Here is a 15,133-nt window from a genome sequence, read left to right on the forward strand (position 1 = left end):
CTGTCAAATATTCCATTCAATCAAAGACACAAGAAATTTTAGCTTTAGCCTTAGAGAAGACCTTTTAGCCTTAGACAGATTATAATCTAATAAAATCCCATAAAATTGCCTCCAATCTGCAACTTTTAAGAAACGCACACGCCAATTGCATATTTCACGCTTGCAAACTGTACTGTCGCATATTCCATCCAATCAAAGACACAAGAAATTTTAGCTTTTGCCTTAGAGAAGAAATTTTAGCCTTAGACAGATTATAATCTAGTTAAATTCCATAAAATTGCCTCCAATCTGCAACTTCTAAAAAATGCACACGCCAATTGCATATTTCACGCTTGCAAACTGTACTGTTGCATATTCTATTCAATCAAAGACACAAGAAATATTCCGAATAATTCCAAATAAAAACCACAACTTTGAAGTTAGTTTGCACTGCACCGGCAGAAATATCGAGCGAAAGTATAAGTCGATTCGTGCGGCTCGCAACAATCGAAATTCCCGTGTCCTAGGTCGCGTGACTATGCAAATCGCTGCGACCGGCAGTGACAGTGTAATAATGACGGTCACCGCTAACTGCACGATGATGTTTACGCGTAGTCGTTTGGCGATCATCGATCACGGGCGGTCTTGAAATTCAATAAAAAAAAAAAAAAAAATATAAAAAAAACTCGCCGTCCGCATCGGTCGGATTGATGATCGGATAGTGGGAAAAAAAGCATCGAGCCTCTACGCGACCTACGATCACCGGTGCCGCGTGATTAATGCAGGCGTTTTGCGTTTATTATTACGCATGCCACTTTTCTCGTACCGTCACTAGCGGCTGACGTACAAGCCCGTTCAAAGTTGGTGTTCAAGAGTAAGATACGCTGCGTTTCTTTTGAAGAAGCGTCACCATAATGCGTATCACAGTAGCTTTATGAGGTGATGGAGAAAAAAATTAAATCAGTATACAGGGTTGTTCTGAATTAAGGGCCACAGGCATAATTAGTTGTTGTTCTTTCTTACTAAAAATGCGAGGGTTCGATATGATTTACTTATTAAATCTTCCTGATGAGATGGTCTAGAAATGTACAGTGTCGTTTAAAATTGGTGTCCAAAGGCAAGTACAACTGCAATTCTTTCGGTACAGGGTGATTCAAAATAATCCTACAACTGCAAAGTGCCCTTGAATTATCTTCGAAATTGAAAACAAGATTAATCGTCTCGAGCCACGAACGTATCGATTTTTCTTGGGATAATTTATTCAACTCTTATCGACACGACTGTCCGAACGTTAATTGTACAGCCTGTCACACGTGGTCATATTAAACAGCAGTATGTCGGCACACGATTGTCGCTGCAACTCGTGCAATAAATCATCACGTCTACGGCCCCTATCGGTATCGTAATATCACGAGCGAAATACAAAGTGGCGACCATGGATTTCTGAGAAGCGGGAAACCAAAGTCGAAATCGATAGTAAACACCGAGAAGGCCGCGGTGAAGTCGAAGTGGGACGAAGAGGATCGGTTTTTCAAGTTTCTTTTCTCGTTCTTTTTCTCATCCGGGCGGGTCGAAAGTGTGCGCGCGTCGAGGCAAATCCGCCGCGCAGTTTTTGCACAGTTTATTGCGATTTAAAGTCGATTTACGCGCCGGCCAACGCGTCGCGCGGCTTTGATCATCGACGCACGAAAAAAGTTAACGATCAATGATCGCGTGGAATCGGCCAGACTCATCTTCGGCTTCCCAGCTGCGCCAAGGACTCGTCAAACAATGACCAGGCTTTTGGGATCATTACAACTTCGCGAGTCGTTTATTTTTTCTTCGTGTCACATGGACCAGGGATGGGCTAAATTGTTGTCTACCGGAAGTAAACATTTCGAGCGAAAGATGAACCACTGTGTAAATTGGCTACACGTTGTGAATGAAACCTAAACTAGAACAATCTTAAGCTAGAACAACGAGAGGAGACTGAAGAAGTTTCTGCCTTCGAGACGGTTAATTGACGCATCGATTCGACATTCAGGGGAGGAAAAGAAGGGCTGCGAACTGTTCCAGGAGTCTGGGTACAGATCATCTGGCAACAACCCTGCATTTCCAGGGGAAAAAACAAACAGAAACTCTGGGAAAGGGAAAGTCAAACGGTGGAAAGATTGCAAAGGGGTTGAAAAGCCCATGAAGAACGACACTGACGAGGGAAAGAGGTCGAAGAAACAACGAAAATGTTGGGGGAAGAAAAACAAACGATAGCGGGAAGTCATATTTTTCTTTGACCAGCTGCACAAAGAAGCTTGACTTCTTGCCTAGTATAACAACATTAGACCTAGAAGACTTGAGCACAGCTGATCAATTTTAACCCTATGATATAATAATGGAACCAGGTGGTACGTGGTTCTACCGGACATTATCGCACCATCAGGCCTGAAGAAGATATAACGAATGTCGGATGAGGCGTTCAGCTTCACGTACGTCTGCACCAGGTCATTCTGACCAAAAAATGTCCTATATGTATCAGGTCTATTCCGTTTCGTTAGGCAGTTATACCGATCTCTCGATACGGAAATACTTAGTAACCAATGCAGCTGACTAACGAAACGAAGTAGACCTATGATGTATGTAACATTTTTCGGCCGGAATGACCTGGTGAAGATGTACATGAAGTTTATCGAACACCTTACCCAGCATCCCGCATACCTATCTAAGCGATAGGACACTTTTCGATGAGCAATGCATGAACGACAACGTCGAGATCTGAATATTCATCGGTCCATTTCAAATTTCACGTTTGCTCGATGAATCCCTTACAGAGATGCATAACGGTACCTGGTCTCCTCCTGGCTGGCGGCGAGCAACGCGATGACCCGCCTCGGAGCAGCTCGTCCTAACTTGCAACTTTGCGTGAACGTGACTCAGATGCATCAGTATGCAAAGGTGGACGAACCGATGGCAAATGGTGGCGAATTTCACGCGTGCTGTTTCTCACCTGTTGCACGAGATGCATTATTGATACTGATTTGTTACCGACCACTTCTTCCTAGTGAAATTTGTTTACGTTCGTCTCCTAACGATGTTCGAGATGTCAGAGAAATTCTATAAAAAGCATCGTACTAGGTTATCAGTAATCGGTTCACGCGATAGGAAATCTTCCCCAAGGATGAAGTAACCTTTCCTGAAAGCTCCAAATTCCATTCACCTTGCCTACAAGCAAACGCGAGCATCTAATCAACTGAAACATATCTGTCTACTAATTTCCCGCATAGCAAACAGCGCAGGGCTACAAATCGTCGCGGGAATTGTAAAAAGTATCGCAGCTCTGGCTCTTATCTCCGACAAGCGGGCAAACAATGTAGACTCATTTGCATACGGCGTATTACAGAAATACGCTGTGCGATGATTGACAGACCTGTAGCTAATCTCCGACGTTGTAATGGATCCACCTTTTTCTTTTCGCAGTTCAAACGATGCTCCGCGACAATTGCTTTCCAGTCGAACTAACTACCCTCGCGCCTAACAAAAACTAGGATGCCAAGTGCGCTAACAGTAGCCTGTACCGTCCTCCATAAACAACCGATCAGCCTCTAGAAGCAACGCCGCGCAGGATTCATCGAAACGCGTCCGTCGGACGTCGACGTGCATCCACGCACAGGGTCTGGTCTCATGGTCACCTCGAGGTCGTGGGGGGAGAGACGCGTCGTAGGTCAAGAGATCGCGGTTGGTCTTTCGCGAAAAGGCAAGGGTTCGAAAACGTACCTGTCATACGCCGTTCTCTCGCTCCTTCTTCCGCTGGCTGGCTTCTCCTTCGCGGTCTTTCTCTCTCTCCCTGTTTGGTCAGGGCCATGCGTCATCGACGCGGAGTCGCCTGCGCTTTGGTGGAACGTGGACGCGGCCGAAGAAAGAGCCGCACCAGGCCCAGCGGAGACAGCAGCTCGCGCAAGCACCGTGCGCTCAAGATATTTGGCGGGCTCGAAAATAGCAACAGCGTTTGCCCTCTATGGTGCGCGCGCGCGCCCTCTCTCTCTCTCTCTCTCTCTCTCTCTCTCTCTCTCTCTCTCTCTCGCGCGCGCTCTCGCTCTCGCTCTCTCTACTTCGTCTTCTTCTTCGCCGCGGCCGTCTTCTTCTTCTTCTTGGTCCGCGCGCCACTGGCAAACCTCGAGCCGTCCGGTAACTCGCTCGGTCGCTCCACCAGTTCGCACTTTTATATACCACGCGCTCGGTGCCGCTTATTGATGTCACTCGACCGCTCCGTGCTCTTCTCTCAGCCGCGCGTGTATCAACGGATGCAGCGAGCACCACTCGCGACGCGATTACGGCGTCGATACCGTCGCAATTCCACCGACAGATAACCCCGAAAACCGCTCGTTCGACCCCGATTCTCGTCAACGATCGGCTCCCTACCCTGGTACCACAGCGTTCTCCAAGTGTCCTAACCGCGAACCCATCCCAGACACCCGGAATCTGGCAAACCTGGCTCTCGTGGCCTTAGCACCTCGAACGCTCGCAAACGGAGCCAGGCATCCCCCTCGACCTAATCGCACTTTCAGCTACGCGGTAGCACCAATTCCTGGAACATGTCCCCTGGAAGAGGACTTCTCGGCATCGAATTTGAACTGCTCCAACCGATTCAGCGGCGATGGTATCCTCGGACCTTCTACCACGGTCGACCAGCACTCCGAGGACTCCCGTTTTCTCAGGAAGCGGTTTCAGAGCGGGGTCGGGGTTGGCTCAGGTAAAGACGTAGTCACGTCTATCAGCGTTTCTCATGCGCTCTCGACCCCAGGATCGCACGTGCACGCGGCTCAAAACGCCCGGAATCCCGCCGAGCTGAGCAAAAGGAAAACGGAGAGATGCTCGCGGCTCCGCGGTTCGCGCGCGACTGACCGAGGGCGAGAGTCGTTATTGGGAGCAGAGCGCCGGTGAAGTCTCTGCTCGTCCCCTCTCGCTCTAACCCCCACCGGTCTAGCTCTGTCTCTCGCTCGCCAGTTGTACCTCTCTTTCCCCTACACCCTAGCTCGGTTAGACATCAGGCTTCGCCTTCTCGCTCCATCTCCCCTTTTGCCTATCTGGAGGTCTCTCCTTCTACGTGTTCCCGGCGTCTCCCTCTGTTCCAAGTGGCCTTCTCCGTCTCTCGGTTTCACTCTCTCGTTCGCTCCGACGCTCACTCTCGGCTCCCGTTCGACGCGGAGCAGGCGCGAAACGAACGAAACCGAAACTTTAGCTCGGCTGTCGCCTCCTCCGTCTCTTCTTGCGCTGGCTCCCTGACTCTCCTCATGGGCTTACCTCTCCTCTTCGTGGGCTACCACCGTCTTCCTCTATCTAGTCGGTCGACGTCTCTCTCCTCCGTCCCAGAGGTCTGAGTCTCCGCGAGGCTACGCATAGGCCTCGCTCGTACCCGAAGACGCTGTCCGAAACTGGTTGGAGAGATGGACCGCCACTCGTTTCGGCATCGTAATCAACTGGCCAGACTGCTGTTCCACACGGCCGGGCCATCCCCTCTGCCATCGGAGTTCTCACCCTACTTTTGCCCACCCCTTCCTTTGCCGCGTTCCAGACGAATCTCGACGAAGGGAATGAGTCCCCGATGCGCGCGCGTTTTAGGGCTCACTCTCGACTTTGCGTCGCTACCAAACCTGAGGTAGTCGATTTGGAAACTGTTCGAATGTTTTATAGGTTTGAGGGTCGAATCGCTAGTAGGTGATCCAATAAACTACTCTCTGGACTACTTTCTGACGTCCATTTGTCGGCTCTTGGATCTGGTTAGGGTTGGAGGGGAATTTGGTTGCCTGGCTATCGCTACAAGAGGCTATTCTCAGCAAGACGACCAACCAGTTCTTCAGGATCCAAACTTACCAATTAGAAATACAACTGTGGTTACAGGTACCTCCTCTTCAGGTATTATTAAAATCCGAGGAAAGCGTTAGTCTTCAGGAATAATTAGAATAATTATATCAGGAAAAATTATAAATACAGCTGTGGTTACAGGTACCTCTTCAGGGTTCTGGACATGGATCAAAAATGTTAGGCAAAGTTGGAGGACAGTGTCTTGCTTGACTATAGACAACATATGATGTCTATGTGTTGATTTTTAGAAATCTGTTTTAGATGTGTTGCATTATTAAAATCCTCGATCAAAGGAAAGCGTTAATCTTCAGGATTGATGGTGCCTAGGAGAACCATGAAGATCGCGTATCTCAGATGACGAAGTCGACATCTATTTCAGATTCTATGTTTACTCATCTTGGCCAGCTCTTGGCAATTCATCCAGAAATGAATAAACCAACGAATAAAACAATGGCCACCTATCGATCTCTTACTCGGTAGATGAAAATAGCAATCCGAATTATACAATCAAATGTTTCGCGTTGAATTTACTGGACATCCCAGCGAGATCCGAATCCTGGTCGCTACCATCGCTTCTTCAATCGTGTCTTCTTTTCTAAGGAGCTGCTGGAGCTACCCTAACTGTTTTGTCCTCTGTTAATGGAACGACGGGACTAGTTGACGCACTTGGCGCAAAAAACTGTAGAATTCGAGTGAAAGCGGCGTGTTGTCGTAATGGCGATCGTGGCATCGATGCTGACTAGGGTTCGCGCGAGGTATACCTCTGTTAAAAATAAAATTCTAGCGCGAAATTAAATAAACTGGATCATTCTCCTTCGCTGTTCGCATCTCTTCGTGAACAGTTCAACAGTCTTGGAACCGAAGAAACCCGATTGACGTTAATTGCAATTGAATTCCGCCTTTCAAGTTGTAACTGAGGTTAATTTCAAACGAAACCTGTCTCTTAAACTGCAACTAAAGTTAATCGCAATTGAAACCTGACTTTTTAATCACAGTTGATGATAATTCCATCTGAAACGTGGTACCTCAGGTGCAATTGATATTAATCGCAATTGATTGCTCAATTTATTGTAATTGTAATCGATTAATGCCCAACACTGCACCCTGACATGTCGAACAGTCGGACGAGCAGGTCCACTAAACTGTTGATCCTAACCACTCGACGTCCATCGTGGCGGGAAATTTGTAGTCGGAATCGTTGTGGAAATTTACCTTCGTTTTATGATGACAGTGACGATTGGCGAATATTTAAGTCGATGGTAAAACGATCGTTTTTTTTTTACGAGATAAGCGCAAAGGTACTGTCGTGACGAAACTCCTAGAAAGTCCGGGTGAGTTGGGTGATTTCCTAGGTACGAACAAATTACTTCCGATAGCACGGCGATGGAATTCAATTTGGTTTTGTGTTCTCAATCGGCCAACTTGGTTGTAATCACTGATATTGTCCTTTGCGGTGTTTTTCAAACCGCAGGAACCACACTCGTTGGCCACCATCGGTGTCCGGAAGTTCCGCGCGAATCCGCCTTTGGATTCCACTCGAAGGTCCTTACGCAATCCCTGAACCAACGAGACTCTTTCCTGCGCCGACAAAACGAGGCGAAAATTAATTAAAATCGAAAACTACGATTCGTGGTATCGATGGTATCTGAATTGGTCTACCAGGCGTGTAGGCATAGAAAATAAATGAATAGTAAGAAAAGGTGTATAAAAATGGAGTTTGTATCCGAAAAGGCAACAGAACGTCGCGAGCCACAGCCTGCTATTCTGATCTCCGATCAATCACGCCTCGGTTGTGCAATTTTAATCATCGTCCGTTTAACGGCTGTGATTCATTTCGATTTCAATCCGGTCGATGGTATCGCGTGCTGCGATCGATGCTAATATTCAACTGGCACTTTTATCGATTTCGATCAAACCGCAACCTCCACCGGTGAATAGAAACGTTTAACGCGGTACGGGGCAACGCGATTTTAATCAAGCGAACGAGATCTGCGATTTAACTGCATTATCTTTTCGATACTTGTAGTACACGTTCACTTAACTGGAATCTCAGGGACCATTCATACCTGATCAGCTCGAGAGGCAACAGTGGAAATTATCGGATAGCGTTTTGAGGAAACCTTGCACTACTTTTCTATATTAGAACGTTTCTCGGAATATGATAAATGAAAATTTCTTGATTAAATTTAAGAATTCTATCGAAATTTCTTTTTTTTTCAAAGACAGAATTCATAATGGACGAAATGAAGGGAACCGCGAGGACGTTTCGTAGCATTGCAACAATTTTGGGTACTATCAACCAACAAAACTTCCCTCTGTTCCACGTTGACGGTGTGAACGATCCCTTATCGTCAGTGCAGGCTCCTCTCTCAGCAAATATTATGCACTTGCCAAGCGGTATGAATGGATTCATTATAAACCATGCGAATCGGAGTTTTCGGTACACGAAATTCTTTCGTTGTGGAATGTTAATGCTCGCACGCGTTGAACACCGCAAAATGGAAAGCGTTATTTAAGTGTTCAGCGTGCGTATAAACAGGATCAATCTGTTTCTTAATTTTCAAGGAATGTCTGATATCTTTTTACTACCAGAGAAATATTGCGCGTTTCAGCCACTCCGATTGCTAGTCATTTTTAAAGGGGACTCCCCACTGTGGGTCAGTTTTATTTTCTATTATACCAATAGTGGCAATCTGAGAGACCACAATCGTATAGTTGTAAAAACAAAAAGCCATGTAATTAACTTCAACCAATCTCCTCGTATTAATATTATTATCGATGACCACAGCTCGCTATGCGAGTAATCGTTGTTATTATTATTATTTTTTTAATTGCCTAAACGAGTATCACGCTAATAGGAATGGCCGTTCGGGGAATTCGCACGAAAGGGACGACGATACCTTCATCGATGGAGACAATAGCGACATTTAATGGCAGATGCTCGGACCGCGTGCTCGTTCGAGTCAAAATATTCGCAATAAAACGGACATAACTTTACGAGCCTCCCGTCTGCGTCGAGGCGCGATGGGTTCGCGTGGCGATTGGCATTCAGCTCATCTCGCATGCGGCAAAATGCGCTCGTACACGCATACGTGCACCGCGGCGCACGTAACGCCGGCAGAGAACATGCGTCGACGTAACACACGCCGTGTATACAGGATGTTCAACTGCAGGCGGGCGATCTTTCAAAGGGTGATCGTATAAACCAAAGCAAAACGAAAATCAGAAACGGTGAAATTGTGGTTCGGGCCTCGTTCGTCGCTAATTTTTTTTAGAGCGCCCCAAGGGAGGTATTTTGTACAATCGTTCCTTTACCAGAAGAGATGAAGGAAATTTTTATGTGACTTTTTTTTGTGGGCGATTTGTTTTTCTTTGAGATTCGTTTAAAGCATATAGGGGAACATTTGTGAATAGTAGATGTATTTGGAGAAAAAGATGAAAGATTCAAGGGGTGACTCGCGCTGGGATTCAAGGGTTGCTGTTCGCGGGCTTAACGTGCTTGGAATTTAAGATGGTCTTGATATGGGGGTTTGAAACATAAATTTGAAGTTTTGATAGAATATATTTAGATGCAATCGTTTTTCATGTGATTTTATGTCATTTATTTATTGCTTTTTACGCTTTACTTTGACCCGAAGATTCACCCCCTAGAAGAGTTGTCACCTGTGATTGAGCGACCTGTACACGTCCCTTTCGTCGACACATACGGTTCAGTCCGATTCACGGGCAGGTAGTATGCGTCGCGACGCGACGCAACGTCCAAGAAACCGACGGTACCGTTATGCGAACACCGTCGTCAGAATCTTCTATACACCAACGAACGGAACACGAGTGAATCCTAGTCCGAAGAACGAATGACCAGAGTCTCGAGCAAACGTGCTTCTCGTTACGCTTCCAACAATTACGGTTTTTTTCTAGTGGAAATTGGATATTGTGAGATAAAATAGGTACTTTTCCATCTGGCAAGGTAAATTTGTATCGAATTTGAATGTAACGATCTCTTCAGCCATAATATTTGAAGTCCACGAATGTACCAAAGATAAATAAAGCACTTCAAAGTGGAGATTTAAAAATCCATTTCGATAAATAATCTATCCTATCTTCAGTCGCAGTGAACATTTAGAAATAGAAATACTATTTACTGTATGAAACGATACTTCACATTTCAATGTCTCTTGATGATCCATAAAATGGTGGGATTAACTGTGCAAAATTTCCATCAATTTGAACGTCGCGTCGCTTCGATCTGCACGAATGGCAGCGGATATGGGATATATGAAACGAATGTATCCTTGTTCGGTAATCTCTTTCTGCAAGTCTCAATGCCCGTTCCCGTGTCACTTGACGGAACACGTGCAATCGCAGTCGATTATAATGCGCCGTTGAGAAAAATTCCAAATATTTAGGTCTTCGAGGAAGGCGGACCAGCACGTTTTTAATGGTAGCCTGCACCTGAATCCCATTAACATAAATGAAAGGGCCGCGCTCCGCATTCCGCGGCGAATGGAGATTGACCTTCGTCAGGATAACGTGACCTTGATGTACCTTCTATAAGAATCGATATATTCGTGTGTAAGGGTAGCCAACGTTCTCCGACGAGTGAAAGGGCCACGAGATCGTTCGCGCAGCAATCCTCGCTACTGTTTCGAGATTTCGAAATCGAACAACCGTGAAAAGAGGAACTCGACTACCTAGACCTAATCCGGAACTAACTAGGCCTAATGGAGACCTTATACCATTTGATATCAAGTTTTTATATATTTTTAAAACTGATGAAACGTGAATAGAGGACGTTATTACAGTCGGTGTGATAAGTATTCGTACAGAACCAATTCGAAATAAAACTTTATGTAGTTATTTTATCAATAAAATTTAGGGGAAGAAATAATTAACCAACATTCCTACATATTTTTAGAGTAGAATTTTGTGTAAATTAAAGTTTTCAATTAACTTTTAATGTTGGCCTCTCGTTTCTTTTTTTATTAATTTTATTTTAAATTGATTGCTGTACGAATACTTCTTACACTGACTGTAATTAATTTTCAAAAGGGTTCAGGTCTGGGTTAGAATCATAAATGAGTCACTTAACACAGTTACTGGAAAATTTAGAACTCGAGCGAGTTTCGTTCCCCCGTACAATTCGTGAAAGTATATTCAACGAGGACCAAGATGCAAGCTCTGACTAAAGATAGCACGACAACAACAGGAGAATTAACGGCGGCTCCTCTGTATCAATTACACGCAGTATAATATACCAGGAAACGTCGAACAATTATTGCTGTCTGGCCCATATATTACACAGTGGGCTGCAGCGCCGTTCCCCGTCTCGATGACCACTTGCCTTCATTGCACTCGTCGAAGGTTCATCATTTTTTTCTTCATCCCCCTCACTCTGAATTTTGAACATTTCAGAAATTCTCCACAAAATTGAAAGTTGCACGGAGTTATTATGGGCTAAATTAAGCCCGTCATCTTGAATTATTCAATCCTGGTACCCTGAACCTTTTATATATCAAATCTGAAATTTTAGTGACGCATAGATCGGCCATATTGTGCCCGCCATTTTGAATATCCTATAGTACAGACATCAGATTCCCAATCTATGGACCTAAAGACTCTCGCACGTCAAGTTTCACGTCCGCCTAAAATTGTTTCTAATTTCTTCGATATTCTAGCTCGCTATATATCAGACCAACGATCTATAGATCATTCCTCAACGTAAGAGTCACAACGACGCCAAAGTAGAGAGGATCGCAAGGACGGTGCTACCGCCGCCCTCCATTTAGATTGGCCTAAGCGCGCGCATCGATGGCAATTAATTTGTTTATCGATAGGAACGACATCGTAGACCTAGGCGAACGTTTCATTGGGCCCGAATGAAAACGATTAAGCACACGCGACAGGGCCAATTATGTCCGCGGCATCAAACGACCCGTCACGTCTGCCATCGATGCGCCAGCCATCACTATTTTTACGCGCGCGAAAATACTTTGGACCCCGGTCGTGTTTACGTATCGCCGCTGGTATCTTCTGCAACGATTTCTGTTGTTTTGCAACAACGCCCGACTTTCGCAACGTAACGGGCCCGCTTATCGCGCCGCTGCAACACTCCAATTTGAACGATCGCCGATAATTTAGTCGGTCGTCGGGACGGTTTAAAAAAAGAAAGCCGATAAGAGTCGGAGATCGCTATTCCGAACACGCTCGTCTGACCTTCGCTGCAAAAAAGTTCCTCCCGATAAAAGATGACCTAATGGATCCGAGAAAAAAATGGTCTGAGAAATTAAGGAAAAAGAAACATTTAAACGCCTACGAATTTTGGTACCGTTATGTAACTTGGCGAACCCCCTTCCAATGGAAAGAATCATGCGTTTATTTTGGTAAATAAGTCATCACTTGTTAAAAAGATAAAATTTCAGAATGAAATGTATCCGTTCCGAATTTATTTCAGGTACGACCACTCGGTTTGTTTTGTTTAAGAATATACAAACGCAACGAAAAACGTTTCGATAACGGAGTTCAGATTCTTATCTATGCGTTAACAACGCGTCGTTTCGCTTACTTACGTCATCTTATCGCGGATTCAAACGAATTCATTTATCGTTCGCGACGCGTAATTCGCATTACACGCGGCCGAACGAGCACTAAGATAACCCTAGATCAGCGATCACCAACCTCGCAGCGATGAATGTAACCTACTCGTGTTCACTCGAAATTGCAAAAAGTATAATTAAGCTTGTAATCCGATTTTAAGCGATATCGCGCGAGGTAGAACCGCAGAAACTAGCTCGCATCGACTGGGATTCCCAACTGGTAATGCTGGTTTAAAATTCCAGTCTACTCTCGAAATTCCCTGTATACCCTGTATACGATACCGTGTATGGACCGAATTTGTTTTTTTCTGGAGACAAGGTTTTTTTTGCAAGGCATTTACTTTGATGTATCAGGTTGATGGTGTTGCCAACGATCATCAATATTATTATTGGTTATCAACCGAAAGGTATATGCACTTATGCAAAATAAAATAACAATGTCATTATAATAATTATAGAATATTTTCGACATATATTGTGTACATTTTACGCATATTTTCTATATATAAGTTGTCAGAGACATCGTATAATTAAGACGTATACGTCATCTTGCAAACCAAAATGTTTCCTCTTCCTCTCTAAAAATGGGACAAGAGATTTGAATAAATAAAGAGCAACCAGGTGTGTAGTGGTGTCGTGCATGACGCGAGTAAATGAATACCAATGATGGCCCAAATTAGGGATAACGTTTATATCAAATAAACGATGCTCGAGGGTTTACATTAATTATAATATTTGTTCTGAATACGACAAGGCACACACTCGCGCTTTCATTGCGTTTCTGGTTTGTTTATCACGACGACAGAAATACCTGACGCGGGACACCGCGTTCGCGTTAAAACGCTGACAGATCAACATCGATTTAATGCGCGTACACCTATCTTGTCGATAATGCCTCTCTTATATCAAGATGTTAATTAACGTCAATTACGATAAATCGTTCATTGCCTCGATCGATAAATCCATTGCGTAACTTCGAACTGGATATCAAGCGTCTCGAGCGTGCACATCGATCCAGGAACGAGTAAGCATAATTTTCGACGATCGGAATGATCCAGGAAGGAGAGAAATCCAAAAATTTAATTTCAATGTCGAAAGGAAACGTAGGTCACGTGCAAAATTCATTTTCACGAAAATAGTAGGAAATTAATTTTCTTCGACGGAGTTATTGTAATAGGTACACAGTGTTCCAAAAATGACAAACTTTAAACGTGTGCGGTCATTTAACGTTCAGAGTCCAACCAAAAAACTAGAATCCTAGTTTCACTAGATTATAACATATTAACGTTGATATTAGAAAAGATGGAATTTTCAACTGGAATTTTTCAGCCATGTATTTATTATTGCACAATGGATTCTTGGCTACCTGTGATGCCACTTTTGAAGCAGTTTTAAAAGCAACCGGTTCGACTGTTTTGGGCGTCCTAAAATAACGTTCTGGACCACCGTGGAGCGCGTCGATCGGCTCGTTGGCGTTATTTGCGCGGCAAGTGCGATCACGCTGAATCGTCATCAGCCAGATCGACCGGACCCAACGACTTCATTGGGAAACGAGACACTGTGGCCCAGATATCAATGCAAATGCATTTCGCGCCTCTAGTTCGCAGCTCGGACAATCACGTCGATATTCTGCGCCGTTTCGTCGAAGAAAGAACCATTGCTGAGAAAGATTGCACGAAGAAAAATTCCTCAAATTTCCACTCGCGAACTTAGACCTTTCAACGAGATTGATAATCGAGACACTTGAAATACTTTCCTCGAGACAAAGAGATTAAGAAACGTTCGAATAGTTTTGAATTCGTTTGCTAAATATAAGATACGAATGTCTTGCGTAGTCGAGGTCTCGAAGTCATGTTTGGGGAGGAGAATTTACAGAACGATGTCCCTCGAGGAGTTTCACGACCATTTCACAAAAACTGCTATTATTCGAATCGTCTAAAGTGGCGAGAGCTCTCGTGGCTGTGGGGGTTAATCAAACGCTGGCATTAGCGGGCGTAAATGAGGGGGGACCACCGATATCATCTATGGGAGGCTGGTCGAGAGTGAGAATTCCGGCCAAGTGACGAAGCGATCCCCGACACGCTTCGTGATATCAACGAACACGACACCGTCGGTAGTCTATTGGAAAATTAGATCCAATCTAACACGCGCGGCAGCGGCAGTCTCACGCTCGCGCGCAGACAGAATTTATGAAACGTATTTCATCCGTATAATCTCGTAACGCTACAATAGAACGGCGAGGCCATACCGTGGAACGAGGAAGAGCACTGACCCCTCTACGCGGAAGTGATTAACCGTCGCGTAACGTTTAATGCCACATATGGATTAACCCAATTAACTTATTCATCGAGGAGCAAACGAAGCTGATCGAACCAGTGGCGGAGAAAGAGGACACCACGACAGAGATCGCGATCCAATTCGTTCGAAGGGCATCACGTGAGCCACTGTGAACTCTCTGATCAGCTTCAATTCGCGTTGTCTAACACGCGTGTGTCGTGGAAACGCTGTGTGAGATGTTGGAATCTTGTGCTACCGCCTGCCAATTAAAAGAATGATTTTCGCCGCGACAGCGACTTCTAGATGAACTTTGACGATTCGAGGGAGCTCTAGGGAGGGGCTCAGCTGTAAATAGAAGTGTTGGAGGAATGAAAAAAAAAGAGGAGTAAATGGGTAACTAATCCAATCTAGAGACAGCACTAGAGGAAAATACGAGTTGACTGAAGAGT

The 15,133-nt window shown here is 44.8% G+C and overlaps 1 protein-coding gene across 4 annotated transcripts in view; it reads right to left on the reverse strand.

The window, feature by feature from the left end:
- Positions 1-15,133, reverse strand: part of LOC128873978 (solute carrier organic anion transporter family member 74D) — a 113,690-nt gene that overhangs the window by 68,015 nt on the left and 30,542 nt on the right. Inside the window, exon 1 of one of the 4 annotated variants that reach the window (XM_054118101.1) lies at positions 3,727-4,845. The exons of the other annotated variants lie outside the window; for them this stretch is intronic. The gene's annotated coding sequence lies outside the window, so the exon portion shown is untranslated. Of the gene's footprint in view, positions 1-3,726; positions 4,846-15,133 lie in introns of those variants that run through there. 4 annotated transcript variants of the gene reach the window in all.

The sequence above is a fragment of the Hylaeus volcanicus genome, chromosome 3 (assembly GCF_026283585.1).
Source record: "Hylaeus volcanicus isolate JK05 chromosome 3, UHH_iyHylVolc1.0_haploid, whole genome shotgun sequence".
Lineage (NCBI taxonomy): Eukaryota > Metazoa > Arthropoda > Insecta > Hymenoptera > Colletidae > Hylaeus > Hylaeus volcanicus.